The sequence below is a fragment of the Pongo pygmaeus genome, chromosome 2 (assembly GCF_028885625.2).
Source record: "Pongo pygmaeus isolate AG05252 chromosome 2, NHGRI_mPonPyg2-v2.0_pri, whole genome shotgun sequence".
NCBI lineage: Eukaryota > Metazoa > Chordata > Mammalia > Primates > Hominidae > Pongo > Pongo pygmaeus.
In genome coordinates this window covers 125,460,031-125,479,097 of record NC_085930.1, presented here as the reverse complement: position 1 = coordinate 125,479,097, position 19,067 = coordinate 125,460,031, and the positions used below count along the sequence as shown (strand labels likewise).

Sequence of the window (19,067 nt, the reverse complement as noted above, 5' to 3'; positions counted from 1 at the left end):
GACATAAAGTCAATATATCTTATATTACAAGATAATGGGATATTAGGGGAAGAAAACAAGGATATTTGGCTTATACTCACATATATTCATAATAAAATAAGGAAGAACTACTCATGACAATTAAAATTCTCATTTCTGTAACTGGTCATGTAGTCATAACTGACACCTTCTGCCCCTACCTATTTTGTATTTTCTTTGCACCTTCAGCCAGAATCTCAGCTGATAACCCAGTCCTTCATTCCTGAGTGATATGGGCCATGAAGTACTCCTGCCTGTTTTGGGTTATTATAATTTTCTGTTAACTTCAGTCACATTATGTGGTAATACTGAGATGCCCTAAAGGATTTCTCTTGTATTGCAGACATACTGTTTCTTCTTCCATTGTGAAGCAGTATCCCAGTTTCTTTTTGGAAGTCAGGATCAATCACCTCATCCATCACAGCTCCCTTGTTTGTTGATTTAGATCAATAAGGAGCCCCTCAGCCTAAACTTCCAGTTCAATGGAATCATTGTTGTGTCTCCTAGTGGAAGCATTTTTCCCTCTGGAACTAAGACCTCTAGGCCAACAGAGCATGGCATCTTGGGAACAGGAAGCAAAAATGTTACTAGTGGACCACTAGGGGTAATAGTGAGTAGCGATACTCCCATTGCCACCCCTTGATTCATGGGTACAAGATATAAGGGTCCCCTTCAGGGCAGAACTAGAAGCTTTCAGATCACAGATGGAGAACTTGAGCTAGAAATTTGAGTCCCTGAGCTCATCCTTTTTCTTTTTTTTTTTTTCCATCACTTTGTCCAATAACATGAGGAACAACTGGCCAATCTCATTATACTCATTAGTTTGACAAAAATATTTGAAGATACTATATGCATGGTTGCCCAGATCTTGGCTTTTATAAGTGCTTAATTAGGAGCATCCATTGGTGATATTTTGCTTATCTCTATTGCCGTATCATGCCATGGACTAAAATTGCTCCCTTTAGTAATGGAAATGGAGTTATTAGTGTCTTTAAATCTAATCAGAGACCAATTACAGAATTCCCAGAACCAATTTAGGAAACACATCCTTAAGATTTTGTTCTTTTAGAACAATTCCCAGTACCATAATCTGTCTTAGAGTTCTTCAGAGAAACAGAATCAATAGGACATGATATATTTATAAAGAGAGATTTAAGGATACATCTCATGCAATTGTGGATACTTGGCAAGTCCAACTTCTGATGGGGGAGGCCAGTGGGCTGGAGACTCAGGGAAGAGTTGCAGTTTGAGTCTAAAGTCAGTCTTCTGGTAAAATTCCTTCTTACTCAAGGAATGTCAGTGTTTGCGTAATTAAGGCCTTCAACTGACTGAATGAGAACCACCCACATTATGGAAGTTAATCTGCTTTACTCAAAGTTCATCAATTTTAGTGTTAATCTTATCTGAAAACACCTTCACAGGAATATCCAGAATAATGTTTGGTCAAATACCTAGGCACCATGGCCCAGCCAAGCTGACACATAAAATTAACCTTTTTTGACATCCTCCATTTCCCAGTTTACAGATGGCCATGGGAATGTCAGCCCACATTCTTGATGTGAGTTGCTAGTGCCGGAGAGGGCAACACAACAAAGACTATCATCTTCACAGAGTAAAAGTGCAGATGTGATCCCTCTTAATACTTCATGATGTATTTCAAAAAACAAAGAATTATTTTTATTATTACTTAACCATAATGTAGTTATCAAAATCAGCATCTTAACATTGATCAAATACTATTACCATATGAGTATGTCTTAAAAGTACTTACTACAAATTCCAAAATTTCCTACCCAACGTTTTTACCAAATTTATGCTTTTGTCAGTGATATATCAGAATTTCAAATAATTCTTTATTATTTAAAAAATGTGGGTATTATATAGTTTTAAATATGCTAGATTGATGTATAACTTCTTCAGATTCATCCCAGTAGAACCCCTGCCTCTTTAGTGACTACAGACCTCACTTCCCTTCTCTGGAGTTTTGGAGTCTATTTTCTTCATGGAATTTTGCTAGGAACAAAAAGAAAAGTCTAACTCTGTAAGTACTTGAGAAACTCCAAGATGTCTTTCTCTAGTACATAAGCATTTTTATTCCCATCACTGTTCTCTATTGCATATATGCAATTTTAAAATTAAAAAAAATTGACCTGTATAACTTGTCTATGAAATAATAATTTTTCAGATAAAATTAAAATACTGGGAGGTTAAATGACTTTCCCAAAGTTAGCCACAAATTAGAAGGTTCTGGAATCTTCTTAACACTTTCTGACTTTGAAGCGGATAACATCATTTTGGGTTGGTTAGGTGGAAGAGCAGTGAAACACTCTATCAACGTTTGCCAAAGAGAATTCATATCTGCTGTCTTTTGTTTTAAAGACAGTGATAAATGCATCTTTCATGAGAGATGAGAGGTACCAGGCTAGACTAGGGCCCCAGATAGGGATTGAAGGTGATAAAGTGTCCTGGATGTTAATGATTGACAAGAAGCACAACTTTTAGACTAAAATTATTTTCAAGTTAAGGGAGATTACAGAAGAATTGGAGATAGAATAAACTTTAAGCCCAGCACATACTGCAAAGTAGATAAGGTTTTTAGCAAGTCTTCAGAACTAACAAGACTTAATGACATAGATGTGATAAAAGGGTGACTGATGAAATTTGTAGTCTGATACATGGTTAAAAAGAACATAGAAGAGGATAAAGCAGGGAGTCATGCCAGCAACATGGAGCACTACGTGATTCCAGCCTTCAGTTCCATCAGTCCCCTCTCCCTGCCACACACACACACACACACACACACACACACACACACACACAGCCAATGAGACAGCCACCCATGAATGAAAATAGCCCTGGGAGGGCTCAGGAGTCCAATTAACAACCTCCAGCAATGCAGTGGAACAAAAAATAGACAATATTCTGAAAGAATAATTGCAGAAATGGGCATACCTGAAATGCCTGGAGATGGCTAGGGATACAAAAGGGCAGGGGCTACTAGTATCAGCAGTGTGGCTTATGCTACCACATGGCAGCCCCTGTGGACGCCATGGACACCTTGCAGCTTTCACGGAATCCTCTTAGTGTTTGTCAGCATGACCTCTAATGCTCTGCTCCACAGAGGATACTGGCAGCTTTCACAACTGAGGTAACCAATAACATTGCCACTGCAGACACCCAGAGAGGGAGATGCTTTTGGGTCCCTCACCCTCAACCCCCAAGAAGGAGCCACTATTTTGCCACCCCAGGACCAGGCCACCACCCACCCAACCCAGTACATGCCCCAGCCCCTAGAGAAAGACAGGAAGAAAGGAGCAAAGGGCCCACAAAACAGCCAGAAAAAATTTAACAAAATGGCAATAGTAAGTCCTTACTTACTGTTTGCTATTTACCAATCAATTATTACCTTGAATGTCAGTGGATCAAATTCTCTAATTAAAAGACATAGAGTAGCTGGATAGATTTGTTTTAAAGAAAGATCTGATAATATGCTGCCCAGAAGACTCACTTCAGCTTTAAGGACATATAGACTGAAAGTGTGGAAAAAGACATTTCATGCAAACAGAATCCAAAAGAGGCCAGGGCTACACATATTAGACATAATAGACTCTAAGTCAAAAACTATAAGAAGAAACAAGGTCATTATATAATGATAAAAGGGTCAATTCATCAAGAAAATACAACATCCATAAATATATATGCACCCAACATCATACTACCTAAATATATAAAGCAAATATTAATAGATCTGAAGGCAGAAATAGACAGGAATACAGTAATAGTAAGGAATTTCAGTACCCCACTTTCAACAAGGGAAAATCATTCAGACAGAAATCCAATAAAGAAACACTGAACTTGTACTACACTTTGGACCTAATGGACCTAACAGAAATGTAGAACATTCTATCCAACAGTAGCACAAAACACATATCCTTCTCACACATGCACAGAACATTCTCTAGAGTAGAGATAATATGTGAGGCCATAAAACGAGTCTTAACAAATTTAGGAAGATTGAAATCATATAATTTCTGACCACAATGGTATAAGATCAGGAACCAATAACAGGAAGAATATTATAAATTCACAAAATGTGGTAATTAAACAACATGCCCCTGCACAACCAATGGCTCACCGAAGAAATCAAAAGTGAAATGAAAAAAAAATATTTTGAGATAAAGGAAAAGATATCATACCAAAACTGATGGGCTGATACAAAAACAATACTAGGAGAGAAAAATTTATAGCAATAAATCCATACATGAAGAAAAATGAAAGAGTTTAAATAAAGTTTACACCTCAAGGAACAAGGAAAAAACAAACAACCCAAAGTTAGCATAAGGTGGGAAATAAAGATTAGTGCAGAAAAAAAAAACAGAGATTAGAAATATACTAGAAAAGATCAAAGGAGAGAAGATCAAAGAAACTAAAACTGGTTTTTTGAAAGGATAACCAAAATTGACAAACCTGTAGCTCAACTAAGAAAAAGGAGAGAGAAGACTAAAATAAAATATGAAATGAAAAAGGAGACATTACAACAGATATCATAGAAATACAAAGGATCATAAGAAACTACTATGAACAATTATATGACAACAAATTGGATAACCTGGAAGAAGTGCATAAATTCCTAGAATTATGTAACCTACCAAGACAGAATCATGAACAAATAGAAAATCTGAAATAGACTAATAATAAGTAAGGAGTTTGAATCAGTAATCAAAATTTCTCATCAAAGAGATGATAACTTCTCTGCTGAATACTACCAAATATTTAAAGGTGAATTAATATCAATACTTCTTAAACTCTTCCAATAAATTGAAAAGGAGGAAACACACTTCTAAACTCATATTACAATGTTAGTGTCACACTTATACCACAATCAGACAAGGACACTACAAGAAAAGAAAATTACAGGTCAATATCCCTGATGAACATAGATGCAAAAATCCTCAACAAAATGCCATGAAACCAAATTAAACAGCACATTAAAAGGATCATACACTATGATCAAATGAGATTTATCTTTGGGTTGCAAAGATGGTTCAACATATGCAAATGAATAAATGTTATACACCACATTGACAGAATGAGGAACAAACATTATATGATCATCTCAATAGATGAAAAAAGCATTTGACAAAATTTAACATCAGTTTATGATAAAAACTCTTAACAAAATAGATATAGAAGGAATGCACTTCAACACCACAAAGGCTGTGTATCACAGTTGTATGGCTAACATCATACTCAGTGGGGAAAGGTCTAACGTTTTTCTCTAACAAGACAAGCATACCCACTCTCACTCTCACCACTTCTGTGCAACATACTGGAAGTTTAAGCCAGAGGAATTAGGCAAGTAAAAGGAGTAAAAGATATCCAAATAAAAAAAGGAAGATGTAAAATTATCTCTGTTTCCAGAGGACATGACATTATATATAGAAAACCCTAAAGACTCCATCATAAAACTGTTAGAACTAATAAATTTACAAAAGATACAGGATATAAAATAAATATAAAAATTAGTTATGTTTTTGTACACTAACAAGAGCTATCAAAAAAGTTATTCAGAAGAAAATCCCATTTACAATAGCATCAAAAAGAGTAAGATACCTAGGAATAAACTTAACCATGGAGATGAGAGATCTGTACACTGAAAACTATAAAACATTGATGAAATAAATTGAAAAAGAAACAAATGGGAAGATATTTCATATTTGTGGATTGGAGGAAGTAATATTGTCAAAATATACTTGTGATCCAAAACAATCTACAGATTCAATGCAATTTCTATCAAAATTCCAGTAGCATTTTTCACAGAAATAGACAGTAAAATCCTAAAACTCCTTTGGAACCATGAAAGACTCTAAATTTATAACAGAAGCAATCTTGATCAAGAAGAACAAAGCATCACACTTGCTGATTTGAAATTATATTACAAAGCTATAGTAAGCAAAACAGTATGGTAGCATCATAAAAATAGACATATAAGCAGGAGGAAGAGACCAGAAATAAACCCTTGCATATACAACCAATGGATCTTTCACAAAGGCAACAAGAATACACAATGGGGACAAGAATAGTCTCTTCAACAAATTGTCTTAAGAAAACTGGATATTCACATGCAGAAGAATTAAATTGGACCATTATCTTACATCATACACAAAAATCAACTCAAAATATATTAAAGAATGAGACATAAGACCCAAAACTATATAACCCCTGAGAGAAAATATAGGGGGAAATCTTTATAACATTTGTCTTGGCAATAATTTCTTGGATATGACACCAAGTGCACAGGCAATAGAAGCAAAAATAAAGTAGGACTATATCCAATTAAAGTGTATCTGCTCAGCAAAGGAAACAATCAACAGAGTGAAAAGGCAGCCTATGGAGTGGGAGAAAGTATTTGTAAGCCATACATCTGATAAGGGGTTAATATCCAAAATTTGTAAGGAATTCATACAGTTCTGTAGCAAAATATCAAATAATTTGATTAAAAAATGAGCCAAGGACTTAAGTAGGCATTTCACCAAAGAAGACATATGAATGTCCCACATACGAAAAGATGTTCAACATCAATAATCATCAGGGAAATGCAAATCAAAACCACAATGAGATAACTCTTCATACCTGCAAGGGTGGCTATTATCAAAAAAACAGAATGTGTTGGTGAGGATGTGGATTGGCATCCTTTTGCACTGTAATGTAAATGGGAATGTAAAATGGTGCAACTGTTGTGGAAAACAGTATGGAGTTTCCCCAAAAAGTTAAAAATAAAACTACCATGTATTCCAGCAATCTTACTTCAAAGGTATTTATCCAAAAGAATTGAAAACAGGACCTGGAAGAGGTATTTCCAATCCCATGTTAATTGCGGTAGCATTCACAGTAGCCAAGAAGTGGAAACAAACTAATGTCCATCAACAGATAAATGGATAAAGAAAATGTGGCTTATAAATATAATGGAATATTATTTAGCCTTAAAAAGGAGAAAATCTTGTCATTATAACAGCTGAGTAAGCCTGGAGTACATTATGCTAAGTGAAATAAGCCAGACACAAAAAGACAAACACTGTATGATCCAATTATATTTAGAATTTGATAAAGTTGTACTGATGGAAACAAAGTAGAAGGGTGGTTACCAGAGGGCTTGGGGTGGAAAAATAGGGAGATGTTGATCAAAGAGTACAAACTTGCAGTTATAAAATCCTTAAGTTATAGAGACCTAATATACAGCATAGTGACTATGTTTAATAATATATACTTGAAATTTGCTAAGATATTAGATCTTAATTTTTCTTATCAGAAAAAATAATAGATAACTATGAAAGGTGATTGGTATATTAACTTGATTGTGGTAAGTATTTTGCAATGTATCTATGTCAAAACATCATGTTATATACCTTGGTATATACAGTTTTTGTCAATTATATATCAATGAAGCTGGTAGAAAGGGCAAAGGAGCTGATAATGCAGCAGGGGCAGTTGAGAGTTTTTGAGGAAAATCGAAAAAGCCAGAATGGATAAATCATGAAACATTAGAAGAGAACAAATTTTAGCCTTATTCTCTAATTACAGATAAGAACACAGAGGTCCTCTAGAGATTATACAGCTAGAAAGTTGAATAACCAGTATGAAAAATTATACTTTTGACTTCAATTCTTGATATTTTTCTACTGTCTCTAAAATATTACAAAAATTTAATTCATATCATTAGAATTATTTTATTAATCATTTCAAGTTCTTTCTGGAGGTAGGCAGGACACAAATAAGTAATATTCTTTTAATCCTGTTAATACTTTAAAAATGGCATTATGTGAACATTTCATTTTTAAAATGAAGGTTTGACTGAAAACACATTATATGTTCAGTATTGCAGTCTTATAAGCAAGCGTTGTTTACAAGTGAGATATTATCTAGAAAGTGAAAACGATGAAAATTAAAATTATAATGCCAAAATTCTCCAACTCTGAAGACAGTGATACAGATACTGTTGTTTTTCTCAAACCCAGGAGAGTTGCATAATCTGTGATAGCCTGTAGGTAAAAATGGATATATATCTTCCTATAACAAAAGTATTGTAGAGCGAAAGTATGACAACTTTGGAAAAACAATCATTTTTCTCATTCACATGCAAACAATAAAAGCAATTTCTATCATAAGTAGCCGTTTATCTTCATTACTATTCCATATGTATATATTCATACTGTCTCATTAAATTCTAGTATTGGGCTGGGCGCAGTGGCTCACGCCTGTAATCCCAGCACTTTTGGAGGCTGAGCTGGACGGATTGCTTGAAGCCAGGAGTTTGAGACCAGCCTGGCCAACATGGCAAAACTCCATCTCTATTAAAAATACAAAAATTAGCTGGGCGTGGTGGCACATGCCTGTAATCCCAGCTTCTTGGGAGGCTGAGGCATGAGAATCATTTGAACCTGAGAAGCAGAGGTTGCAGTGAGACAGGATCACATCACTGCACTCTGGCCTGGATGACAAAACCATACTCTGTCTCAAAAAAAAAAAAAAAAAATCTGGTATTGTTCAAAACTCCTTGCATGTGTTGTGATTTTACCTTTTTGGATACATCAGTCACAAAATAGATATACATTGTAATAAAAATGGATGCTTCATAAGAATTTATATTGGCTATACTCCATCTTAAATACCTTTGTTTTAATGAACGCAAAAACTATGTAATATTTTAATTCAGGAAGAATTGATCTTATTTTTTAATTTTTTCAAACTCTGCTGTAACATTTAAAAATAACATGTATGGGCTGGGCGTGGTGGCTTTTGCCTCTAATCCCAGCTCTTTGGGAGGCCAAGGCAGGTGGATCATTTGAGGTCAGGAGTTTGAGACCAGCCTAGCCAACATGGTGAGACCCTGTCCCTACTAAAAATCCAAAACTTAACTGGGCTTGGTGGCAGGCACCTGTAGTCTCAGCTACTTGGGAGGCTGAGGCAGGAGAATCACTTGAAGCCAAGAGGCAGAGGTTTCGGTGAGCCAAGATAGCATCACTGCACTCCAGCCTGGGCGAGAGAATGAGACTTTATCTCAAAAATAAATATATAATTAAATAAAAATAACATGTATGTAATACAGAAATCTTTGTAGAATTTATGTAAAATCAACACAGACTTTTCTTATTTTTTATTTAGCTTATGAATTTCACTTAAAGCTGTACATACCTATAATAATTGTACTGTTATTAAGTTGCTTAGAACTATTTAGTAGGACTCTACAGGCCTTGGTGTTCTCTTTAATAAATTCAGGTTAACTAGTAATGCTTATTTCTGCATCATTTCTGTTGTTCTAATGAAGTTCTCATTATGTTTTGTATGCACAGTTTAGTAGCTTTCTTACTAGGTAATTGTGTTTCTGTTTTCTCTGCATCTCTTCCAAAACACAAATTAAATGTAAGACATTTGTCAGTCTGGCTGCTATAACAAATTACCGTAGACTCGGTGGCTTCAACAACAAACATGTATTTCTCACAGTTCTGGAGGCTAAAAAGTCCAAGATCAAGGTGACAGCAGGTCCTATATCTGATGGGGGACTACTTCCTGGTTTTCAGATGGCTGTCTTCTCACTGTATCCTCACATGGTGAAAAGTTGAGGTAAAAAGAGCAAACTCTGTGCTATTTCTTATTGTAAGGACATTAATCCCATAATGAGGGCTGTCCTCTAATGGCCTAATTACCTCCCAAAGGCCCCATCCTCAAATATAATCATCTTGGGGGTGGCACACAACACTTTCTTAATCCATAGAATTTTTACTTTATAGTTATTTAAAAAGTTATTTTGGATGGTGGACAGGAGGCAGGACCAGATTGCAGCTTCAACTCGGATGGGTAGAACAGTGTGTGGAGGCTCACATCATGAATTTTTGATCCAGAACGACTGCAGGAATAAATCAGGAAACCTGAGAGGATCCACAGACCCTCTGAAGGAACCAGATTGCTCCTGCAAGACTCGGAAGACACCCCAAATACTGTGAGTGTCCAAACTGTGGAAGTGGGAAAGGGAAATTGTCTGCCCCCAAATACACACCCCCATGGAGGAAACTGAAGATCTAGATCACGGGAGGAGATGCTGACCTTACCTGGAGCTGAGTTCATTTATAGAGCCAAGTGAAATACAGGGGTAGTGGAAGCAGCAGGAAAAGACCTGTGAGCTCGCTGGCTCACCTAGAAAGCCATATCTGCCTGGCCTCACAGGAGTCCTTCAGGAGGGGGGCCAGAAGCACTGAGAAAAGGCCACAGGGAGAAGGAAATATCCAGCTGAACTTTGTAATGATTTGAACTGATTGAGGGGCCTCCTTGCCAGAACTCAGAGGAGGGCATGAATCCGGTGTGCAGATTCTACAGGCGGGGAACAAGGAAAGCCATACTTGCTTTTGCAGCTAGGAGGCAGGTAGCCTGGGGCAAGTTCTCAGCCCTGTTTGCCCACTGCCTGGAAACAGACTCAGTGATGTTGGTGGGGGCATGGTGGGGGTGACACTGGCCCTTCAGATTGTTTGGCAGCTGGATGAGGCCTGTGACTCTGGTTTTCCTCCACTTTGCTGACAACCTGCATGAGACAGTGTAGACAGCCATAATCCCGCTAGGAACATAACTGCTTTGACCTGGGAACCTTACCGCCATCCTCCACAGCAGCTGCAGCAAGACCCACCCAAGGAGAGTCTGAGCTCAGACATGCCTAGCCTTACCCCCACCCAGTGGTTCTTTCCTACCCACCCTGGTAATGGAAGACAAATGGCATATACTCTTGGGAGTTCTATGGCCCCGCCCACCACCTGTTCCTTTACATACTGCCACAGCTGATGCTCTCTGGGAAGCGTTACCTCCTGGCAGGAGGCCAACCAGCACAAAAGTAGTGCATTAAACCAACGAAGCTAAGGAACCTCCCAGAGTCCATTTCATCCCCCTGCCATCCACCAAAACAGGTGCTGGTATTCATGGCTGAGAAACCCAGAAATGGTTCACATCACAGGATTCTGTGCAGACAACCCGCAGTACCAGCCTGGAGCCTGGTAGACTTGCTGGGTGGCTAGATCCAGAAGACAGATAATTACTACAACTCAGCTCTTAGGAAGCCATGTCCACAGGAAAAAGGGGAGAGTACTACATCAAGGTAATACCTCATAGGACAAAAGAATCTGAACAACAGCCATTAACCCTAGACCTTCTGTCTGACAGAGGCTACCCAAATGAGATGAAACCAGAAAATCAACTCTGGTAATATGACAAAACAAGGTTCTTTAACACCCCCAAAAAATCACACTAGCTCATGAGCAATGGACCTAAACCAAGAAGAAATCTCTGATTTACCTGAAAAAGAATACAGGAGGTTAGTTATTAAGCTAATCAGGGAGTCACCACAGAAAGGTAAAGCTCAATGTAAGGAAATAAAAAAAAATGATACAAGAAGTGAAGGGACAAACATTCAGGGAAATAGATAGCATAAACAAAAAAACAATCAAAACTTCAGGAAACAGTGGACACACTTATAGAAATGCAAAATGCTCTGGAAAGTCTCAGCAATAGAATGGAACAAGTAGAAGAAAGAAATTAAAAGCTTGAAGACAAGGTCTTTGAATTAACCCAATCCAACAAAGACAAAAAACAACAACAACAAAAAGAAAATATGAACAAAGCCTCCAAGAAGTCTGGGATTATGTTAAATGACCAAACCTACGAATAATTGGTGTTCCTAAGGAAGAAGAGAAATTTAAAAGTTTGGAAAACATATTTGGGAGAATAATCAAGGAAAGCTTCTTCAGCCTTGCTAGAGACCTAGACATTCAAATACAAGAAGCACAAAGAATACCTGCGAAATTCATCACAAAAAGATCATCGCCTAGGCACATTGTCATCAAGTTATCTGAAGTTAAGATGAAGGAAAGAATCTTAAGAGTTGTGAGACAAAATCACCAGGTAACCTATAAAGGAAAACCTATCAGATTGACAGGAGATTTCTCAGCAGAAACCCTATAAGCTAGAAGGGATTGGGGCCCTATCTTCAGCCTCCTCAAACAAAAGAATTATCAGCCAAGAATTTTGCTTCCAGCAAAACTAAGCTTCATATATGAAGGAAAGATACAGTCTTTTTCATACAAACAAATGCTAAGATAATTCACCACTACCAAGCTACCACTACAGGAACTGCTAAAAAAAGCTCTAAATCTTGAAACAAATCCTGGAAACACATCAAAACAAAACCTCTTTAAAGCATAAAACTCACAGGACCTATAAAACAAAAATACAGCTTAAAAAAACAAAGATGGCTGGGCGTGGTGGCTCATGCCTGTAATCCCAGCACTTTGGGAGGCCGAGGCAGGCGGATCATGAGGTCAGGAGATGAAGACCATCCTGGCTAACATGGTGAAACCCTGTCTGTACTAAAAATACAAAAAATTAGCTGGGCGTGGTGGCAGGCGCCTGTAGTCCCAGCTACTCGGGAGGCTGAGGCAGGAGAATGGCGTGAACCCGGGAGGCGGAGCTTGCAGTGAGCTGAGATTGCGCCACTGCACTCCAGCCTGGGTGACAAGCGAGACTCCATCTCAAAAAAAAAACAAAAACAAACAAACAAAAAGACAAAAACAAACAAACAAAAAGACAAAAACAAAAAAAACAAGGTATACAGGTAACAAATAGAAAGATGAATGGAATGGAACCCCACATCTCAATACTAACATTGAATGTAAATGGCCTAAATGCTCCACTTGAGAGATAAAGAATTGCAGAATGGATAAGAATTCACCAGCCAACTATCTGCTGCCTTCAAGAGACTCACCTAACACATGAAGACTCAATATGCACCTAACACTGGAGCTCCCAAATTTATAAAACAATTACTAATAGACCTAAGAAATGAGATAGACGGCAACACAGTAATAGTGGGGGACTTCAGTACTCCACTGATAGCACTAGACAGGTCATCAAGACAGAAAGTCAACAAAGAAACAAAGGTTTTAAAGTGTACCCTGGAACAAATGGACTTAACAGATTTATACAGAACATTTCATCCGACAGCTGCAGAATATACATTCTTTTCAGCAGCACATGGAACTTTCTCCAAGATAGACCATATTATAGGCCACAAAACAAGCCTCAATAAGAAAGTTGAAATTATGTCAGGCACTCTTTCAGACCACAGTGTAAGAAAACTGAAAATCAACTCCAAAAGGAACCTTCGAAATTATGCAAATACATGGAAATTAAATAACCTGCTCCTGAATGATCATGGGTTCAAAAATGAAATCAAGATGGAAATTTAAAAATTCTTCCACCTAAACGACCATAGTGATACAACCTGTCAAAACCTCTGGGATACAGCAAAGGCAGTGCTAAGAGGAAACTTCTGAGCCCTAAATGCCTACCTCAAAAAGTCTGAAAGAGCACTAACAGACAATCTAAGGTCGCACCTCAAGGAACGAGAGAAACAAGAAAAAAACCCAAACCAAGCAGAAGAAAGGAAACAACCAAGATTAGAGCAGAACTAAATGAAATTGAAACAAACAAAAAAATACAAAAGATAGATGAATCAAAAAGCTAGTTCTTTGAAAAGATAAATAAAACTGATAGACTATTAGCAAGATTAACCAAGAGAAGAAGAGAGAAAAATCCAAATAAGCTCAATATGAAATGAAATGGAAGATATTACAAATGACACCACAGAAATACAAAATATCATTCAAGGCTACTATGAACACCTTTACACACATAAACTAGAAAACCTAGAAGAGATGGAAAAATTCCTGGAAAGATACACCCCTGTTAGCTTAAATCAGGAAGAATTAGATACCCTGAATAGACCAATAACAAGCAGCAACATTGAAATGGTAATTAAAAAATTACCAACAATATAAGTCCAGGATGAGGCAGATTCACAGAAAAATTCTGTCAGACATTCAAAGAATTGGTACCAATCCTATTGACACTATTTCACAAGATAAAGAAAGAGGAAACCTTTCCTAAATCATTCTATGAAGCCAGTATCACCCTAATACCAAAACTAGAAAAAGACATAAGCAAAAAAGAAAACTACAGACCGATATTCATGATGAACATAGATGCTGAAATCCTTAACAAAATACTAGCTAATCAAATCCAACAACATATTAAACAAAAATCTGCCATGATCAAGTGGGTTTCATATCACAGATGTAGGAATAGTTTAACATATGCAAGTCAATAAATGTGATATACCACATAAACAGAATTAAAAAGAAAAATCACATGATTATCTCAATAGACACAGCAGAAGCATTTGACAAAATCCAGCACCCTTTATGATTAAAACTCTCAGCAAAATCAGCATACAAGGAACGAAGCTCAATGTAATAAAAGCCATCTATGACAAACTCACAGCCAACATAATATTGAATGGGAAAAAGTTGAAAACATTCCCTCTGAGAACAGGAACAAGACAAGGTTGCCCACTCTCTCCACTTCTATTCCACATAGTACTAGAAGTCCTAGCCAGAACAGTCAGACAAGAGAAAGAAATAAAGGGCATCCAAATCGGTAAAGAGAAAGTCAAACTGCTGCTGTTTGATGATGATGTGAGTGTTTACCTAGAGAACTCTATAAAGACTTCTCCAGAAAGCTCCTAGAACTGATAAAATAATTCAGCTAAGTTTCAGGATACAGAATTAATGTACACAAATCAGTAGCTCTTCTATACACCAACAGCAACCAAGCTGAGAATCAAATCAAGAACTCAACCCCTTTCACAATAGCTGAAAAAAAATTACTTAGGAATACACCTAACCAAGGAGGTGAAAGACCTCTGCAAGGAAAACTATATAACACTGCTGTTAGAAATCATAGACAACACAAAAAAATGAAAACACATCCCAGGCTCACGGATGAGTAGAATCAGTATTGTGAAAATGACCATACTGCCAAGAACAATCTACAAATTCAATGCAATTCCCATCAAAATACCATCATCATTCTTCACAGAATTAGAAAAAAAAATCTAAAATTTATATGGAACCAAAAAAGAGCCCGCATAGCCAAAGCAAGACTAAGCATAAGAACAAATCTGGAGGCATCACATTACCTGATTTCAAACTATACTGTGAGGCCATAGTCACCAAAACAGCATGGTACTGGTATAAAAATAGCCACACAGACCAATGGAACAGAATAGAGAACTCAGAAATAAACCCAAATACTTACAGCCAACTGATCTTCGACAAAGCAAAAAAAAAAACATAAAGTGAGGAAAGGACACCCTTTTCAACAAATGGTGCTGGGATAATTGGCTAGCCACATGCAGGAGAATGAAACTGGATCCTCATCTCTCACCTTACACAAAAATCAACTCAAGATGGATTAAGGACTTAAATCTAAAACCTGAAACTATAAAAATTCTAGAAGATGATATTGGAAAAACCCTTCTAGACATTGACTTAGGCATGGACTTCATGACCAAGAACCCAAAAGAAAATGCAATAAAAACAAAGACAAATAGCTGGGACTTAATGAAAGAGCTTTTGCATGGCAAAGAAACAGTCAGCAGAATAAACAACCCAGAGAGTGGAAAAAATTTCTTCACAACCTATACATCTGACAAAGGACTAATATCCAGAATCTACAATGAACTCAAATAAATTAACAAGAAAAAAAAAAAAACATCAAAAAGTGGCCTAAGGACACGAATACACAGTTCTCAAAAGAGATATACAAATGACCAACAAACATACGAAAAAATGCTTGACATCATGAATGATCAGGGAAATGCAAATCAAAACCACAATGCGATACCACCTTACTCCTGCAAGAATGGCCATAATCAAAAAATCAAAAAACAGATGTTGGCATGGATGCAGTGAACAGGGAACGCTTCTACACTGCTGGTGGGAATGTAAACTAGTACAACCACTGTGGAAAACAGTGTGGAGATTCCGTAAAGAACTAGAAGTAGAACTGCCATTTGATCTAGCATTTTCACTACTGGCTGTCTACCCAGAGAGAAAAAAGTCATTGTATGAAAAATGTACCTGCACATTCATGTTTGTAACAGCACAATTTACAATCACAAAAACATGGAACCAACCCAAATGCCCATCAATCAATGAGTGGATAAAGAAACAAGAAACAGTGACACACACACACACACACACACACATATTTATATAAAGTGAAATACTACTTAGCCATTAAAAAGAATGAATTAATGGCATTCACAGCGACCTGGATGAGATTGGAGACTATTATTCTAAGTGATGTAACTCAGGAATGGAAAACCGAATGTCGTATTTCTCACTTACAAGTGGAAGCTAAGCTATGAGAATGCAAAGGGATAAGAATGACACAATGGACTTTGGGGACTTAGGAGGAAATAATGGAAGGAGGGTGAGGGATAAAAGACTACAAATAGGGTGCACTGTATACTGCTTGAATGGTGGGTACACCAAAATCTCACAAATCACCACTAAAGAACTTACTCATGTAACGAAATACCACCTGTTCCCCAATAACCAATGGAAATAAAATATTTATTTTGAACTCATTTAGACACATATTCTTATCACATCTCACATAAAAAAAGAAAATATAAGTGAAATAAATGTGGTTATGGAATTCCTAAAGCTTATTCATATAAGAGTACTTTTCCTAAGTCTCTTTTCAATTCAGTCTTTGATGTTGATCTTTCCACATAATATTGCTATGGTCTGAATGTCTGTGTCCCCTGAAATTGATATTTTGAAATCCTAACTTCCAAGGTATTAGGAGGTAGAGCCTTTGGGAGGTGGCGTTAGGTGGTAGGCCTTTGCAACCTGAACATACTAAGGCAGGAAATTGGTACTGAGAAGTGGAGGTGCTGCTGTAATAAATTCCTAAGAATGTGATAGTGGATTTAGGGTAGAGGCTTGCAGAGTTTTGAGGAGCATGCCAGAAAAAGCGTACATTGCTGTAAACAGAGGTTTTTTTGTTTTTTTGTTTTTTTGTTTTTTTTGAGACGGAGTTTCTCTCTTGTTGCCTAGGCTGGAGTGCAGTGGTGCAATCTTGGCTCACTGCAACCTCTGCCTTCCAGTTTCAAGTGATTCTCCTGCCTCAGCCTCCCGAGTAGCTGGGATTACAGGCACCCACCACCACGCCTGGCTAATTTTTGTATTTTTAGTAGAGACGGCATTTCACTGTGTTGGCCAGGCTGGTCTCTAACTCCTGACCTTGTGATCTGCCTGCCTCAGCCTCCCAAAGTGCTGGGATTATAGACATGAGTCACCCCACCTGGCCAACAGACTGTTAAGAATGATTCTGGTGAGGGCCCAGAAAGAAAAGAGGAGTGCAATAGAGAATGTCTCAATCTTCTTAAAAAATACCTAAGTAATCCTGAGGAGAATGTTGGTAGAAATATAGACAGTAAAGGCCATTTAGGTGGGAGGCCATTCTCAGATGGAAATAGGAACATATCATAAAGCAATAGAGGAAAGACCATCCTTGTTATAATGTGGCAAAGAACTTGGCTCAATTGTGTTCATGATCTAGTGTTTTGTGGAAGCAGAACTGTGAATGATTAAATTGAATATTTGACTGAGGGAAATACCTGAGCAAAGTGTTGAAGCTGTGGCTTGGCTCTTCTTGACTGCTAATAGTAAAGTATAAGAGGAGAGAAGTGATATAAAGATGGAATTGTTAATCAAAAGAGAAGCAGTACTTAAGGATTTGGAAACTTCTCAGCCTACACATATAGTAAAGAATGAGAAAGCATGTTCAGGAGAGAACATGAAGGGTGTGGCTAAATGACCATCTGATAAAGAAATTAGCAATCTCAAAAGAAGCCAATATCTATTACCCAAGAAAATGGGAGAATGACCCTGAAGACGATTCAGAAATCATCAGAGTTCTTGAAATGCTTTTGTAGTGACTGTTGTCCAGTCATAGCATGAGAAAACCGTATCTGTGCACTTTTGGGTGAGCTTATACTTTAAATTATCAAGTCTATTCATGTACAGGCAATGACAACTACATCATGACTTTGAGAGGATGTTGACTAGAAGATACAGTGTGGTTGCTGAGATGTTTAAATGTAAAAATATGTGCCTTGGAAATTATGAAGTATCTTATTTTTTGTGATACTCTTAGTTTTAAACAGACAATGACTCCTCTTTGCTTCCAGGATAATAAGGTCTATTAACCTAACATGGTAAATAAGACTCTTCTGAGGTTTTTCCACCCTCACCTGCTATGACCTTTGCTTCCCTTAAAAAGTGTTCTAACAGCTCAGCTCAATATTTTTGTACATTACATGCATGCATGTTTTCATGGAATTTCCTTTTCTTTTTTTCTTTTTTCTTTTTTTTTTTTTGACAGACAAGGTCTCGGTCTGTCACCCAGGGTACACTGCAGTGGCATCGTCATAGCTCACTGCAGCTTCCAACTCCTGAGCTGAAGCAATCCTCATGCCTCAGCCTTCTGAATAATGGAAATACAGGTGTTCCCTATAACACCCAGCTAACTTAATTATTTTTGGTGGGGATCGCGTCTCACTATGTTGCCCAGGCTGGTCTCAAACTCCTGGGCACAAGTGATCCACTCATTTTGGCCTTCCAAAATGTTGAGATTACAGGCATGAGCCATTGCACCTGGCGAGTTTCCTCCTATGTGCTCCTTTGCTCCTTCACCTTGCTAAAGTGAACTACTTATCTTTTCAGGTTCAGCTCAAATGCTAGCTGCTCCATGCATCCTTCATGGAGCCCTCTTATTTTAAGAAAATTATTTTCTCATTTGTGTTCTCCTAGGTATTTGTACATCTAACATCACACTGTATTACATTTATCAAGTATTTTATGGAACTTGGTATCTATGTTGTTCTGAGTCAAGAACAGGGATTGTTTCTTGTTCATCTTTTGTTCACAGTGTCTAACTTTTAATAGGAACTCAATATTTGTTTGAATTGATGTTTAAAGTCATCCATTTATTCAAAAAACATTGAGTATCTATAGTGTGCAAAATAGTATGCTAGGAGTTCAATATAGGGTAATAAGTAGTACCCTTATTATCTCCAGGTAAGGGATCAGAGATTTTGA

At 37.3% G+C, this 19,067-nt stretch overlaps 1 protein-coding gene across 3 annotated transcripts in view; it reads left to right on the top strand.

Moving 5' to 3' along the window:
• The window catches only part of ZCWPW2 (zinc finger CW-type and PWWP domain containing 2), a 177,843-nt gene that overhangs the window by 44,320 nt on the left and 114,456 nt on the right, over positions 1-19,067 (top strand). Inside the window, exon 1 of one of the 3 annotated variants that reach the window (XM_054480128.2) lies at positions 9,924-10,015. The exons of the other annotated variants lie outside the window; for them this stretch is intronic. The gene's annotated coding sequence lies outside the window, so the exon portion shown is untranslated. Of the gene's footprint in view, positions 1-9,923; positions 10,016-19,067 lie in introns of those variants that run through there. 3 annotated transcript variants of the gene reach the window in all.